This window comes from Bos taurus, chromosome 9 (genome assembly GCF_002263795.3).
Source record: "Bos taurus isolate L1 Dominette 01449 registration number 42190680 breed Hereford chromosome 9, ARS-UCD2.0, whole genome shotgun sequence".
In the NCBI taxonomy this organism is placed as follows: domain Eukaryota; kingdom Metazoa; phylum Chordata; class Mammalia; order Artiodactyla; family Bovidae; genus Bos; species Bos taurus.
The window spans coordinates 6111784-6130326 of NC_037336.1; positions in this window are offsets into that span (position 1 = coordinate 6111784).

The following is an 18543-nucleotide window of genomic DNA, read 5'->3' on the forward strand; positions in this document are numbered from 1 at the left end:
GGAATCAATAGTTAGAACTGGCCGTGGAACAAGAGACTGGTTCCAAATAGGAAAAAGAGTGCATCAAGGCTGTATATTGTCATCCTGCTTATTTAACTTCTATGCAGAGTACATCATGAGAAACGCTGGGCTGGAAGAAACACAAGCTGGAATCAAGATTGCTGGGAGAAATATCAATAACCTCAGATATGCAGATGACACCACCCTTATGGAAGAAATTGAAGAGGAATTAAAAAGCCTCTTGATGAAGGTGAAAGAGAAGAGTGAAAAAGTTGGCTTAAAACTCAACATTCAGAAAACGAAGATTATGGCATCTGGTCCCATCACTTCATGGGAAATAGATGGGGAAACTGTCAGACTTTATTTTTTGGGGCTCCAAAATCACTACAGATGGTGACTGCAGCCATGAAATTAAAAGACACTTACTCCTTGGAAGGAAAGTTATGACCAACCTAGATAGCATATTGAAAAGCAGAGATATTACTTTGCCAACATAGGTCCATCTAGTCAAGGCTGTGGTTTTTCCAGTGGTCATGTATGGATGTGAGAGTTGGACTGTGAAGAAAGCTGAATGGAGAAGAATTGATAATTTAGAACTGTGGTGTTGAGGAAGACTCTTGAGATTTCTTTGGACTGCAAGGAGATCCAGCCAGTCCATTCTGAAGGAGATCAGTCCTGGGATTTCTTCGGAAGGAATGATCCTAAAACTGAAACTCCAGTACTTTGGCCACTTCATGCAAAGAGTTGACTCATTGGAAAAGACTCTGATGCTGGGAGGGACTGGGGACAGGAGGAGAAGGGTAAGACAGAGGATGAGATGGCTGTATGGCATCACTAACTCGATGGACCTGAGTCTGAGTGAACTTCGGGAGTTGGTGATGGACAAGGAGGCCTGGCGTGCTGCGATTCATGGGGTCACAAAGAGTTGGACAAGACTGAGTGACTGAACTGAACTGAACTGATTCTTTGTGTTCAGCAAATTTCTACCCCTACTTCATCTTTTTGTTTGTTTGCCACAGGACCCAGGGCACTTTAACTCCTTTCAATTGGTCATCAAGGAATTTTTGTAATTTTTTTGTCCTTTATATCCACTTTCACTTGTCCAGAATTCCTCAAATTTTAATGAACATATGAACCAGTGGAATCTTCCAAACAGGCAGAAACTCATTCACATGGTCTGGAAAGAGATCTGAGAATCAGAATTTCTCACAGGTTCCACAGTGATGTCAATGGTCTTGGTCCACAGACCCCCTTTTTAGTCACAAAAGTGGACATACTACATCCTGGACTGATACTATGTTTGCCCAATTGGGAGAAATTAGGCACACTACTGTGGCAGAAAAATATTTCAAATTATCAGAACTTAGCTTTTTTTCCCAATACTTTTCACTCTGCAAGGATGAGTGTGTGTTTTGTAACACTATTTTTTATTTTTCCAAATGCCAGATCATGTGTTGAGATGGCCAAAAATTTCATTCAGGTTTTTCAGTAACATCTTATGGAAAAACTCAAATGAACTTTTTTGGCCAAACCCATCTTACTGCAATGTTTCATATGAAAACACTCAAATGACTTAAAGAATTGTGTGTATTCAGTAACTAAAATTTAAAAACAAAAACAAAAAAAAAAACTTCAAAAAATTTTATTTCTGAAATAAAGTGCTTTTTTTTCAGCTTCATCAAGGTATGAAAATGAAAGTGAAAGTTGCTCAGTTGTGTCTGACTCTTTGCGACCCCATGGACTAGTCCATGGAATTCTCTAGGTAAGAATACTGGAGTGGGTAGCCTTTCCCTTCTCCAGGGAATCTTCCCAACCCAGGAAGCCAACTCAGGTCTCCCACATTGCAGGCGGATTCTTTACCAGCTGTGCTACCAGGGAAGCCCTCATCAAGGCCTAACACAAATTTGAGCTTCCAATTTCAAAAAAAAAAAAAAAAAATAGAAGAATGCTGCTGCTGTTGCTGCTGCTAAGTCGCTTCAGTCGTGTCCGACTCTGTGCGACCCGGTAGACGGCAGCCCACCAGGCTTCCCTGTCCTTGGGATTCTCCAGGCAAGAACACTGGAGTGGGTTGCCATTTCCTTCTCCAATGCATGAAAGCGAAAAGTCCAAGTGAAGTCGCTCAGTCGTGTCTGACTCCTAGCGACCCCACGGACTGCAGCTCAGCAGGCCCCTCCGTCCATGGGATTTTCCAGGCAAGAGTACTGGAATGGGGTGCTATTGCCTTCTCCATAGAAGAATGCTATGGCTCTACTATTTTTCTTCCTTGAGTATAGCCTCAGCTTCCCAGCAGGTGTGCTGTTCTGGAGAAGGCTTTAGGAGACGACACTTCTTATTATCACTACAAAATAAAATTGTAAGATATTTGAAATGTACATGATAATGTTTTGATATATATATAACACCTAAAAATATTATCGTGTTGTTAATTAACATATCTCTCATCTCACATGTTTATCATTTTTTTATATTATTGAAGCTTTATTATTTTATCATATGTCACTTATATGATAGTGTTATTGATGATATCACCCATTATACACTAGGTCCTCATGTCTTTTTTGTCTTATAGCTCAAAGTCATGGCTTTTAAAAAAATTATTTTTTTAAATTATCTTAGGGATTATACCCCACTCACTTTGTTGTGCTATACATATAACATTTTCAATAGCTATATTTGTAAAACAAAAAAGAAAACTATTCTATCATATTTTATTGCCACCTTAAAGAATTCAAGAATATCAGCAAATAACACCTACCTGGACTGTGAGGTCACAGCCTTTGGGCTGTGTTACTGTTCCCAAGTGACAGTACAAAAGCCTAACAAGGATAAGCATCCTCTCCTAGAGCCTTGTCCAGAACAGCACACCTAATGGGAAGCTGAGGCTACATTCAAGGAAGGAAAAACAGTAAAACTATTGCATTCTTCTAATTTTTGCATTTTTAGCAATTGAAGGCTCAAATTTATGTTAGATATTGTGAAATTTATATTTCAGTTTTCTTTTTTTAACAGAATAGAAGATTTTCTTCAACTTCCACTTGTATGTAAAAGCTAATGTTTTTTTCATATTTGTCATTTAATGCTTCTCTTCTATGAATTATATTTTACTTTACAGCTTTATATTCTACTTCTTTATTTTTTTTCTTTTTTTTTCTACTTCTTTAAATTGTCAGTTATTTTCCATTTTATGGGTTATTGGCATTTTAGGCTGTCAAATTTTCTTCTTTTGAAAAAATTTTGAGCATAAGAACAACTAAGCCACTCCTTGATTATTCTCTAATTGGAGTTCTTAACTTTAGGGGAAAAAAATGAAAGATTAAAGACATACTACAAAATATGACTTTGGTTAGACTCCACAAGTATCGCTTAAAATACAGTCTTATAAATTACTGATTTCCCTTGTACATAATATTAAATATGGATTTCCCAGGTGGCTCAGTGTTAAGGAATCTGCATGCCAATGCAAAAGACACAGGAAACGTGGGTTCAATCTCCGGGTGCAGAAGATCCCCCGGAGTAGAAAATGGCAACTTCAGTATTCTCGCCTTGAAAATTCCATGGACAGAGAAGCCTGGCAGACTACAGTTCCTGGAGTCACAAAAAGTCAGACATGATGAGCACACATGCATGCAATATTAAATATAACAGAAGCATACTGAGAAATATGCCTTTATTTTAATCTCACTGAATATTTATTATCATGTGTGGTGCAGAAGCTAAAGATGTTATAGTAAGTTTTATTTCAAAGAAACAATTTTTAAAAGAAGTCAATGCAGTCTCCAAATCTGTCAAATTTACTCCACCTGTTTCTACTGTGAAAGAACACACTCAAATAGCCAATGAGTCCCTGAACAGTTACTGAGTTGTTAAGCTGTATGTTCTCCTTTCTGAAGTATCTGAAACTATAGAAAGGAAGAAGAGAAACATACTCACTTACTACATAAAACAGACTAGAAAATATTACATGTCTTTAAAGAAACAGATATAGATCTGCAAAATGCAAAGAAGGAAGAGGTTATTGCCTTACAGATTGGGAGGGAAGATGTATGAGAAAGAATCTTCTGATTGATCCCTTGCAGAGGATAGAGAACACAGTTATGTTGAATTGAGGAAAATTTTAAAAAAAAATCGTGACTGAGAAAATAGCAAAAAAGAAAAACAGCTCTAAAATATGAAAATCTATGAAGTCATGAAACCATGTAAGATACAGTCTGAAGGCTATAGGAGTATAATGATATGATAATTCTATATTTTCTAAGTTGAAAGTCTAGGTCAAGGATCTTGCAGTTAATTAAAATAGGTGACAAAGGAGGAAAGCAAAGCTGGGAGGAAAAGAATGACACACATTTTCCATTATGTTGAATATGGTACTGATCTGTATTTTCTCTTCAGACTCAGTCAATTTTTGCACATACACATGACTATATGACTGTATATAAAATGTGCATTTATGATAAAGACCATTTTATTTTATCTTACAAAACAACAAATGCAGTGAACAATTTAGCCAAAATAAATAACCAAAGCTTTCTTTATCTTTCCCTTTGGAACCTGGAAAGAAAATTGCAATCATTAGCTGAGAATACTGTATCTTTCACTTTTTACTCATATCCCACTCATCGTTTGGCAACCTGTATGCACAAACAGACAAGCCATGCTGTGTGGAGCCACACAAGATGGACAGGTCATGGTGGAGAGGTCTGACAGAATGTGGTCCACTGGAGAAGGGAATGGCAAACCATTTCAGTATTCTTGTCTTGAGAACCCCATGAACAGTATGAAAAGGCAAAATGATAGGACACTGAAAGAGGAACTCCCCAGATCAGTAGGTGCCTAATATGCTACAGGAGATCAGTGGAGAAATAACTCCAGAAAGAATGAAGGGATGGAGCCAAAGCAAAACAATATCCAGTTGTGGATGTGACTGGTGATAGTAGCAAGGTCCAATGCTGTAAAGAGCAATATTGCATAGGAATCTGGAATGGTAGGTCCATGAATCAAGGCAAATTGGAAGTGGTCAAATAGGAGATGGAAAGAGTGAACGTTGACATTCTAGGAATCAGTGAACTAAAATGGACTGGAATGGGTGAAATTAACTCAGATGACCATTATATCTACGGCTGTGGGCAGGAATCCCTTAGAAGAAATGGAGTAGCCATAATGGTCAACAAAAAGACTCCGAAATGCAGTACTTGGATACAATCTTAAAAATGACATATGATCTCGGTTCATTTCCAAGGCAAATTATTCAATATCATGGTGATCCAAGCCTATGCCTCAACCAGTAATGCTGAAGAAGATGAAGCTGAATGGTTCTATGAAGACCTATAAGATATTTTAGGACTAACACCCAAAAAGATGTCTTTTTCATTATAGGGGACTGGAATGCAAAAGTAGGAAGTCAAGAAACACCTGGAGTAACAGGCTAATTTGGCCTTGGAATACAGAATGAAGCAGGGCAGAGGCTCATAGATTTTGCCAAAAGAAGGCATTGGTCATAGCAAACACCCTCTTCCAGCAACACAAGAGACAACTCTACACATGGACATCACCAGATGGTCAACACAAAAATCAGACTGATTATATTATTTGCAGCCAAAGATGGAGAAGCTCTATACAGTCAGCAAAAACAAGAACGGGAGCTGATTGTGGGTCAGATCATGAACTCCTTATTGCCAAATTCAGACTTAAATTGAAGAAAGCAGGGAAAACCACTAGACCATTCAGGTAGTCGCTTATGATTATACAGTGGAAGTGAGAAATAGATTTAAGGGCCTAGATCTGATAGATACAGTGCCTGATGAACTATGGAATGAGGTTCATGACATTGTACAGGAGACAGGGATCAAGACCATTCCCATAGAAAAGAAATGCAAAAAAGCAAAATGGCTGTTTGAGGAGGCCTTACAAATAGCTGTGAAAAAAAAGAAGCCAAAAGCAAAGGAGAAAAGGAAAGATATTCCCATTTGAATGCAGAGCTCCAAAGAATAGCAAGGAGAGATAAGAAAGCCTTCCTCAGCGATCAGTGCAAAGAAATAGAGGAAAACAACAGAACGATAAAGGCTAGAAATCTCTTCAAGAAAATTAGAGATACCAAGGGAACATTTCATGAAAAGATGCACTCAATAAAGGACAGAAATGGTATGGACCTAACAGAAGCAGAAGATATTAAGACGAGATGGCAAGAATACACAGCAGAACTGTACAAAAAAGATCTTCATGACCCAGATAATCATGATGATGTGATCACCCACCTAGAGCCAGACATCTTGGAATGTGAAGTCAAGTGGGCCTTAGAAAGCATCATTACGAACAAAGCTAGTGGTGGTGTTGGAATTCCAGTTGAGCTATTTCAAATCCTGAAAGATGATGCTGTGAAAGTGCTGCACTCAATATGCCAGTAAATTTGGAAAACTCCACAGTGGCCACACGACTGGAAAAATGTCAGTTTTCATTCCAGTCCCAAAGAGAGGCAATGCCAAAGAAGGCTCAGACTACCACACAATTGCATTCATCTCACATGCTAGTAAAGTAATGCTCAAAATTATCCAAGCCAGGTCTCAGCAATATGTTAACCATGAACTTCCAGATGTTCAAGCTGGTGTTAGAAAAGATAGAGGAACCAAAGATCAAATTGTCAACATCTTCTGGAACATAGAAAAACCAAGAGAGTTCCAGAAAACCATCTATTTCTGCTTTATTGACTATGCAAAGCCTTTGACTGTGGGGATCACAATAAACTGTGGAAAATTATTCAAGAGATGGGTATACCAGACCACCTGATCTGCCTCTTGAGAAACCTATATGAAAGTCAGGAAGCAACAGTTAGAACTGGACATGGAACAACAGACTGGTTCCAAATAGGAAAAGGAGTACATCAAGGCTGTGTATTGTCACCCTGCTTATTTAACTTATATGCAGAGTACATCATGAGAAACACTGGGCTGGAAGAAGCACAAGCTGGAATCAAGATTGCCAGGAGAAATATCAATAACCTAAAATATGCAGATGACACACCCTTATGGCAAAAAGTGAAGAGGAACTAAAAAGCCTTTTGATGAAAGTGAAAAAGATAAAGAGTGAAAAAAAAAAATGGCTTAAAGTTCAACATTCAGAAAACTAAGATCATGGCATCCGGTCCCATCACTTCATGGGAAATAGATGGGGAAACAGTGGAAACAGTGTCAGACTTTATTTTGTTGGTCTCCAAAATCATTGCAGATGGTGATTATAGCCATGAAATTAAAAGACACTTACTCCTTGGAAGGAAAGTTATGACCAACCTAGATAATATGTTCAAAAGCAGAGACATTACTTTGCCAACGAAGGTCCATCTAGTCAATGCTGTGGTTTTTCCAGTGATAATGTATGGATGTGAGAGTTACACTGTGAAAAAAGCTGAGTGCTGAAGAATTGATGCTTTTGAACTGTGGTGTTGGAGAAGACTCTTGAGAGTCCCTTGGACTCCAAGGAGATCCAACCAGTCCATCCTAAAGGAGACCATTCCTGGGTGTTCATTGGAAGGACTGATGTTAAGGCTGAAACTCCAATACTTTGGCCACCTCATGCGAAGAGTTGACTCATTTGAAAAGACCCTGATGCTGGGAGGGATTGGGGGCAGGAGGAGAAGGGGACGACAGAGGATGATATGGCTGGATGGCATCATGGACTTGATGCACTCCGGTGAACTCCGGGAGTTGATGATGGACAGGGAGGCCTGGCGTGCTGCGATTCATGGCGTCCCAAAGAGTTGGACACGACTGAGCGACTGAACTGAACTGAAAATGTGCATTTATAATGAAGACCATTTTATTTCATCTTATAAAACAGCAAATGCAGTGAACAATTTAGCCAAAATAAATAACCAAAGCTTTCTTTATCTTTCCCTTTGGAACCTGGAAAGAAAATTGCAATAATTTTCTGAGAATACTCTATCTTTCACTTTTTACTCATATCCCACTCATCTTTTGGCAACCTGTCTGCACAAAGAGGCCTGATAAAAGGAACCAGTATGCAATTGTCTTTTACACAATATGTGCAATTTTACCATCTTGTTATCATTTTATTTAAAATTCAGATAGACTATTATGCTGCTTTACAAATATGAATATAAGAATATTACCGCTGGAAGAAATAATTGAAGATTACATAATTGAAAGCCTCTATTTTAACATAACTGTTTTTTAAAGGTAATAAGCTAGTATCAAGTAAATAATTAAAACATGAACATTTTACCTGAAGTGGGTATATGGATAGGGGGCTCCTTTTGGAAGAATTCCTGTCCTGGAGGAATAGTGGGTAAGATGGGATAAGTCATTGATTCATGCTGTTTTCTTTTTAGTTGATGTGTTACAGTTATTAAGAGTAGAAATAGATCAGTTTTATCAAGAAAAGCTAATCATGATATGTGCCCAAAATATACAGACACATCTGGCAAGATAATACAGCAGACACTTGTTCTGCCATCAGGTTCCCCTTCTAGCTTCATCAAACATGAAGTGTGTGAATTTGTGAGAATTTGCAAACCCATTCATGCCTTGTTTTCCTGGTATACCTAATGAGATAACACTAACCTACAATATCATTGGTAGAATTATACCTACTACTATACACTCCTTTGGTTTCAGTGATTCTAGTGATGATTTTTAGATTCTGATTCTAGCAGGGATAGAAAATCAATATTCTCTCATATGCTAAGCAACAATCATGTTCAACATGGGAAATTAAGACACACACAAAAGTAAGTATTTTAAAACTAAATAGACATCCCTTCTAGAATCTATTCCCTAAGGAACTCTTGCATGATTCGTAGTTTTGCCACTAATTTAAAATAGGTAATCTGTTATTTGAGTCCACAATATGGCTTCATTTTCTTTCCAGAAAGAAGAGTTAATACTGCTGCCTAAAAGTTTAGTTATTTTTTTTTTTCCCTAAAGAAATCATGTGATTTTCCAACTGAATGCATTTATTCAAATCCTTTCATGATTTGGATAACACACTATCTTCACTGCTGTTCTCCAAGGCAAACATATGACCTTTCCTATAATATCTTTCTGAATATTCCTGTTAATCTTGTCATTGTTGTCTTGTGAAAACAAAGCATTATGTTCTCATTTGCTACTCAACCATATCCTGACAGGTGATACCTAATGAAATGCTTGTTTATATGACTGGTTGGTTTATTCTTAAACTATTCATTTGTATAACTTATTTTTACAGATTCAAAGGTAAATTTAACCAATTACTAAGGCAGAAAGTGAAGAGGAACTAAAAAGCCTCCTGATGAAAGTGAAAGAGGAGAGTTAAAAAGTTGGCTTAAAGCTCAACATTCAGAAAACTAAGATCATGGCATCTGGTCCCATCACTTCATGGGAAATAGATGGGGAAACAGTGGAAACAATGTCAGACTTCATTTTTCTGGGCTCCAAAATCACTGCAGATGGTGACTGCAGCCATGAAATTAAAAGACACTCACTCCTTGGAAGGAAAGTTTTGACCAACCTAGATAGCATATGAAAAAGCAGAGACATTACTTTGCCAACAAGGGTCCATCTAGTCAAGGCTATGGTTTTTCCAGTGGTCATGTATGGATGTGAGAGTTGGACTGTGAAAAAAGCTGAGCGCTGAAGAATTGATGCTTTTGAACCGTGGTGTTGGAGAAGACTCTTGCGAGTCCCTTGTACTGCAAGGAGATCCAACCAGTCCATTCTAAAGGAGATCAGTCTTGGGTGTTCTTTAGAAGGACTGATGCTAAAGCTGAAACTCCAATACTTTGGCCACTTCATTCAAAGAGTTAACTCATTGGAAAAGACTCTGATGCTGGGAGGGATTAGGGGCAGGAGGAGAAGGGGACGGCAGAGGACGAAATGGCCGATGGCATCACCGACTCGATGGGCTGGAGTTTGGGTGTACTCCGGGAGTTGGTGATGGACAGGAAGGCCTGGTGTGCTGCAATTCATGGGGTCACAAAGAGTCGGACATGACTGAGCAACTGAACTGATATGATTTTCTATGAGTCATATAAAATTTTAAGAATTAGGTGATTGAGACCTAGGATAAAAACACTTAGTGACACAGTCATGGACACATAGTTTTCCTTGCTGAGATTCAAACACATGTCTGTTTGTGCCTCAGGCAGAAGCATTTCAAATATATTATTTCCTTTAAATAAGTAAGATGGAATTTAAATGTGATAATTTGTATTTTAATTAGTGTAAATTTCTTAGAAACAAATTATTTTTTATCAAAGAAACTTCTAAAAATGCATGGTCAGAAATGTTTCACACATAGGATTGCTTTACCATTGTTACAAATGTAGAAGGAAAGAAATTTATTTGAGGTGCAGTGTGAAGATAGATGCATGGTCAGATATTGCACGAAGTATTATTCATCCTATCAGTTAGGGACATGTATGAATGAATTAAAGAAATAAGAAAATAGTATGGCTTTTTTCCATATAAAGAGGAAATTATCTCCATATATATTTATTTATACTGAGAGGAGAACAAAACCTTAAGTTTGTGCTTTTGAATACAGCAACCCCTAGCCACATGCAGTCTTGAGCAATTAGCTGAATTGAAACATATTAATATTTTACACACCATATTTAAAAGACTTAAAAGAAAATAATATATATAATGATTAATATTTTTAAAATGTTGATTATGTATAGAAATTATAGTATTGAAGGAGGCTGCTATTATCTTCATTACCTCCAACATAGTTTGACGTCAGGTCAGAAAACAGAGAGGGAACACAACCCCACCCATCAGCACAAAATTGGATTAAAGATTTACTGAACATGGCCCTCCCCATCAGAGCAAGACCCAGTTTCCCCCTCAGTCAGTCTCTCCCATTGGGATGCTTCCATGAGCCTCTTATCCTTCTCCATCAGAGGGCAGACAGACAGAAAATAACGATCACAGAAAACTAACCAATCTGATCAAATGGACCACATCCTTTTCTAACTCAATGAAATTATGAGCCATGCCATGTAGGGCCACCCAAGACAGACAGGTCATGTTGGAAAGTTCTGACAAAATGTGATCCACTGGAGAAGGGAATGGCAAACGACTTCAGTATTCTTGCCTTGAAACCTCAGGAACAGTATGAAAAGGCAAAAAGATAGGAAATGAATGATGAACTCCCCAGGTTGGTAGAAGCACAATATGTTAACTGGAGATCAGTGGAGATATAACTCCAGAAAGAATGGAGAGATGGAGCCAAAGCAAAAGCAACACCCTGCTTTGGATATAACTGATGATAGAAGTAAAGTCCGATGCTATAAACAACAATATTGCATAGGAACCTAGAATTTTAGGTCCATGAATCAAGGCAAATTGGAAGTGGTCAAACAGTAGATGGCAAGAGTGAACGTCGACATTTTAGGAATCAGCAAACTAAAATGGACTGGAGTGGGTGAATTTAACTCAGAGGACCATTTTATGTACTACTGTGGGAAAGACTCCCTTAGAGGAAATGGAATAACCATCATAGTCAGTCAAAGAGTTGGAAATGCAGTACTTGGATGCAATCTCAAAAATGACACAATGATCTCTGTTCATTTCCAAGGCAAACAATTCAATATCAGATAAATCCAAGTCTATGTCCTGACCGGTAATGTTTTTATTTATTTATTTATTTTTTAATTTTTTTATTTTATTTTTTTCTAATTTTATTTTATTTTTAAACTTTACATAATTGTATTAGTTTTGCCAAATATCAAAATGAATCCGCCACAGGTATACATGTGTTCCCCATCCTGAACCCTCCTCCCTCCTCCCTCCCCATACCATCCCTCTGGGTCTTCCCAGTGCACTAGCCCCAAGCATCCAGTATCGTGCATCGAACCTGGACTGGCAACTCATTTCTTACATGATATTTTACATGTTTCAATGCCATTCTCCCAAATCTTCCCACCCTCTCCCTCTCCCACAGAGTCCATAAGACTGTTCTGTACATCAGTGTCTCTTTTGCTGTCTCGTACACCGGGTTATTGTTACCATCTTTCTAAATTCCATATATATGCGTTAGTATACTGTATTTATGTTTTTCCTTCTGGCTTACTTCACTCTGTATAACAGGCTCCAGTTTCATCCACCTCATTAGAACTGATTCAAATGTATTCTTTTTAATGGCTGAGTAATACTCCATTGTGTATATATACCATAGCTTTCTTATCCATTCATCTGCTGATGGACATCTAGGTTGCTTCCATGTCCTGGCTATTATAAACAGTGCTGCGATGAACATTGGGGTACACGTGTCTCTTTCCCTTCTGGTTTCCTCAGTGTGTATGCCCAGCAGTGGGATTGCTGGATCATAAGGCAGTTCTATTTCCAGTTTTTTAAGGAATCTCCACACTGTTCTCCATAGTGGCTGTACTAGTTTGCATTCCCACCAACAGTGTAAGAGGGTTCCCTTTTCTCCACACCCTCTCCAGCATTTATTATTTGTAGACTTTTGGATCGCAGCCATTCTGACTGGTGTGAAATGGTACCTCATAGTGGTTTTGATTTGCATTTCTCTGATAATGAGTGATGTTGAGCATCTTTTCATGTGTTTGTTAGCCATCTGTATGTCTTCTTTGGAAAAATGTCTATTTAGTTCTTTGGCCCATTTTTTGATTGGGTCGTTTATTTTTCTGGAGTTGAGCTGTAGGAGTTGCTTGTATATTTTTGAGATTAGTTGTTTGTCGGTTGCTTCATTTGCTATTATTTTCTCCCATTCTGAAGGCTGTCTTTTCACCTTGCTAATAGCTTCCTTTGATGTGCAGAAACTTTTAAGGTTACTTAGGTCCCATTTGTTTATTTTTGCTTTTATTCCCAATATTCTGGGAGGTGGGTCATAGAGGATCCTGCTGTGATGTATGTCGGAGAGTGTTTTGCCTATGTTCTCCTCTAGGAGTTTTATAGTTTCTGGTCTTACGTTTAGATCTTTAATCCATTTTGAGTTTATTTTTGTGTATGGTGTTAGAAAGTGGTCCAGTTTCATTCTTTTACAAGTGGTTGACCAGATTTCCCAGCACCACTTGTTAAAGAGATTGTCTTTAATCCATTGCATATTCTTGCCTCCTTTGTCAAAGATAAGGTGTCCATATGTTGAAGAAGCTGAACTATGAAGACCTACAAGAAGGTCTTCTATGAAGATGGCTCTATGAAGACCTACAAGACCTTCTAGAACTAACACTCAAAAAGATGTCCTTTTCATTATAGGGGACTGGAATTTAAAAGTAGGAAGTCAAGAAATACCTAGAATAACAGGCAAATTTGACCCTGAAGTACACAATGAAGCATGGCAAAGGCTAATAGAGTTTTGCCAAGAGAACACACTGGTCATAGCAAACACCCTCTTCCAACAACACAAGAGAAGACCATACACATGGACAACTCCAGATGATCAATCCTGAAATCAGATTGATTATATTCTTTGTAGCCAAAGATGGAGAAGCTCTACACAGTTAGCAAAAACAAGACCAGGATCTGACTGTGGCCTACATCATGAATTCTTGTTGCCAAATTAAGACTGAAATTGAAGAAAGTAGGGAAAACCAGTATACCATTCAGGTATGACCTAAATCAAATCCCTTATGATTATACAGTAGAAGTGAAAAATAAGTTCAAGAGATTAGATCTGATAGACAGAGTGCCTGAAGAACTATGGACAGAGGTTCCTGACATTGTACAGGAGGCAGCAATCAAGACCATCCCCAAGAAAAAGAAACGAAAAAGGAAAAATGGTTGTCTGAGGAGGCCTTAAAAAAGCTGTGAAAGAAGACAATCCAAAGGCAAAGGAGAAAAAGAAAGATATACCCATTTGAATGCAGAGTTCCAAAGAATAGCAAGGAGAGATAAGAAAGCCTTCTTCAGCAATCAATGTAAAGCAATAGAGGAAAACAATAGAATGATAAAGGCTAGAGATCTCGTCGAGAAAATTAGAGATATCAAGGGAACATTTCGTGCAGAGATGGGCATGGTAAAGGACAGAAATGGTATGGACTTAATAGAAGCAGAAGGTATTAAGAAGAGTTGGCAAGAATACACAGAAGAACTATACAAAAAAAATCTTCACGACCCAAATAATCACGATGGTGAGTCCACTCACTTAGAGCCAGACATTTTGGAATGTGAAGTCAAGTGGGCCTTAGGAAAAATCATTACAAACAAAGCTAGTGGAGGTGATGGAATCCAGTTGAGCTATTTCAAATCCTAAAAGATGATGCTGTGAAAGTACTGCACTCAATATGCCAGCAAATTTGGAAAACTCCACAGTGGCCACAGGACTGGAAAAGATAACTGTTCATTCCAATCCCAAAGAAAGGCCATGCCAAAGAATGATCAAACTACTGCACAATGGCACTCACCTTACATGCTAGCAAAGTAATGCTCAATATTGTCCAAGCCAGGCTTCAACAGTACATGAACTGTGAACTTCCAGATGGATTTAGAAAAGGCAGAAGAATCAGAGATCAAATTGCCAACATCTGTTTGATCATCAAAATAGCAAGAGAGTTCCAGAAAAACACCTACTGCTTTACTGAATATGCCAATGCCTTTGACTATGTGAATCATAACAAACTAAGGAAAATTCTTCAAGATGTGGGTATACCAGGCTACCTGACCTGCCTCCTGAGAAATCTGTATGCTGTTCTGGAAGCAACAGTTAGAACTGGACATGGAACAACAGACTGGTTTCAAATTAGGAAACGAGTATGTTAAAGCTGTATATTGTCACCCTGCTTATTTAACTTATATGCAGAGTATATTATTAGAAATGCTCAAATGGATGAAGCACAAGCTTAATCAAGATTGTTGGGGAAGATATCGATGACCTCTGATATGCAGATGACACCACCCTTATGGCAGAATGTGAAGAACTAAAGGACCTCTTGATGAAAGTGGAAGAGGAGAATAAAAAAATTGGCTTAAAGCTCAACATTCAGAAAACTTAAGATCATGACATCTGGTCCCAACACTTCAGGGCAAATAGATTGTGAAACAGTGGAAATAGTGACAGACCTTATTTTGGGGGGCTCCAAAATCACTGCAGATGATGACCGCAGCCATGAAATTAAAAGCTTTCTCCTTGAATGAAAAGTTATGACCAACCTCGAGAGCATATTAAAATGCATAGATATTACTTTGCCAACAAAGTTCGGTCTAGACAAAGCTATGGTTTTTCCAGTAGTCATGTATGGATGTGAACGTTGGGCTATACAGAAAGCTGAGTGCTGAAGAACTGATGCTGTTGAACTGTGATGCTGGAGAAGACTCTTGAGAATGTCTTGGACTGAAAGGAGATCCAACCAATTCATCATAAAGGAAATCAGTCCAGGATATTCATTTGAAGGGCTGATTTGAAGCTGAAATGCCAATACTTTGGCCATCTGATGTGAAGAACTGACTCATTTGAAAAGACCCTGATGTTGGGAAAGACTCAAGTTTGGAAGAGAAGGGGGTGACAGAGGATGAGATGGTTGGATGGCATCATCAACTCAATGGGCATGACTTTGAGTAAACTCTGGGAGTTGGTGATGGACAGGGAGGCCTGCATGCTGCAGTCCATGGGGTCACAAAGAATCAGACACGACTGAGTGACTGAACTGAACTGGACATATACTACATAAAATAAAATACATTAGTGAAATTATTTTCACTTCCTTTTCATTTCCTCTTTTGTGACTATGCTGCCCTACATTTTTTTATCCATTTTTCAATATTTTTTTTCCGCATTGATACACTTGTTTATTTCTTTTTCTATCATGAGTGTTGCTATAACTCTTTTTATAATTTTCTTCTGTGGATAAAGTACTTTTAAGCACAAACAAATCCCTTTGTATTCAGCAGTCTGAAAATTATCAGAATAATAATTTTCTCTGCTCCAAAACAATTGCATTATTTCTAAACAAATTGCAATAATTTTTTTTTCCTCTTGAGCATTATTTGCATTGTTTTCCCAATTTGGAAAGATTGCTAGAGGGTTCATAAGATTAGAACCTTCCAGGTCACTTTACAGAGGGACTGGTGCCAGTTTCATTGGGTTTGACTACTGGGGTTCAGAGAATACTGGAAATAGAGGAATTTCACAATAGCCCCTACTTAGCACCACTGAAACCACTCGTGCTAAGTAGGGGCTATTGTGAAATTCTACCTGACAAACATGAGCTTAAACCATAATTCTGTGGATGAGTTTTCTACCTAAATAATAAATAAAAGTTACCATGGAAGGCCTGGATTTTATATCAGATTGTAAATTTGCTTTAAAGAAATCTATGCCCCAAATGTCACACAATTTGCAATTAAATATGTTTTTCCATAGTATTTTATTTTGTGTAGAACTTAATAATTTTAAATCTCTAAGCTTTAAAAATTAGTAGTTTGTTAGGCATATTTTTTTCACTTCAAAAATAATAAAACCAAAGAAATATTAGTGAAATGTTCATAATAATAGCAATTATACCTTTTCCTTAAAAGCTGAGATTGGAAAACATGTTCAAATAAATGTTCAAAGAATATTTCATTGTCACAAAAGATCAAATTGGCTAAATGATCCAAAGTCTGAGTTCGTAGTAGCATTTTTCAAATGAATTATCCAAGCACTCAAAAAAAAAAAAAAGTTTATATTAAATGTAATAGGATAGAAGATAAGAACATGATTATTATCAAAAAAGTAAAAACAAAAGTAGTGATAATTTGGAAGAAAAACCAAAGGAAGACAGTAATATTTTAATTCTGAGGAGTCAAATGCTATGGGAGGTGGAGGTGGCAGTCAATTAAATGTGCTTCCCAACATTTCCCCAGCAGGAATCGGGGGTGGGCTAGATCTACAGAGTTCCAAGGTTGGGTTTTAGTTCTTTTAGAGATTCTTTTTTTTCCCAAGAAATATTGCACCACCAATGCTTTTAATGGATCAAAAAAAAAAACATATTTTACATAAAACATGAATTTCAACTACTCTGTGCCAAAAAGAGAATCAAGAGTCAGACTCTAAAGGTGAAGAAGTTTAAAGAACTTTTTTAACCAAATTGTTTGTTTTATAGTTTTGTTATGTTTATTCTTCAATTGCATCTCTTCTCTCTTTTTGAAAAAAAAAAAAATTATTTGGCTGTATCAGGTCTTCACAGCAACATTTGAGATCTCCACTGCATCATGTGGGATCTTTTCTTATGGTACATAGACTCTCTGGTTGTGGTTCACAGGTTCAGTAGTTGGAGCACAAGGGCTTAGTTCCTCTACATCATGTGGGATATTAGTTTCCTGACCAGAGAGTCAACCCACCTCCTCTGCACAATAAGGAGGCTTCTTAACCACTGCTGCTGCTGCTAAGTCGCTTCAGTCGTGTCTGACTCTGTGTGACCCCATAGACGGCAGCCCACCAGGCTCCCCCGTCCATGGGATTCTCCAGGCAAGAACACTGGAGTGGGTTGCCATTTCCTTCGGGCCACACGTCTCTTACACATAACCTGCATTGGCAGGCAGGTTCTTTACCACTAGCGCCATCTGGGAAGCCTGCATCAAGTAATCTGCGTGTTTTAGTTGCTTAGTCATGTCGGACTCTTTGTGACTCCATGGACTTTAACTCACCAGGCTCCTTTGTCCATGGAATTCTCCAGGCAAGAATACTGGAGTGGGTTACCATTCCCTTTTCCAAGGTATCTTCCTGACCCAGGGGTTGAACCCAAATCTCTGCATTGCAGACAGATTCTTTACCTTCTGAGCTACCAGGGAAGTTCTCAAGAAGTCTAAAGACAAGCAAATAAGTACCAAATAAAAACTATTAATAAAAAGGATATGTCAAAAAATTTTATTTAACAAAATAAAGCCTAAGGACATAATATGATCAACAGAAACTTCATCCGCCTTGTATTAAACACACACATATATGTTTCTTCTGTGAAAAAGAAATGTGTGGTAGTTGCTTTGGCTCATGAACCACTTTTTACCCAGTCAGTTAATATTTGATTATTCTTCAGTTTTTCCATATACTTCTTATAATATATCTGGATTATCACTTGTAATATCTTGTAAAATATAGCCATGCTTTTATAAGCATTGCTGGGATTATTTTTGTTAGAGTTCTAGATTAAAAGCTTGATAGATGTTGAGATGTCTTCCCAAGAAGACATAATTTAACATGGCAAATTTAAATTTAAGTTATGATTTTCATCATAATTTAATATAGCAGAAGGGGTACAGGATTCATATACGAGGTATAGTGTAAGACTACAAAAATGACCAGACATGCTAAGATCTTGCAAAACTCTTAATAATCAATGTAAAAATGTATTATTGTTCCATGACCTTTAAAAAAGTTTTGTCAGTATATTCACAATGCTTACTGTTAATTAAAAGTATGTAGATGATTGAAAAAATAGTGAAAATCCTCTTTATTTAGTTTACTGTAATTTAATGAAAGTGAAGCCAATGCCATTACACTTGCCTTCCTCTTTTATTATACCATATGGAGAAACCATTGCTTTTATGACTTGGGAAGTTGTCATGCATGTTTTTTCTTGTTTAGATTAGTTTCTAAGAATTTATCTTTTGA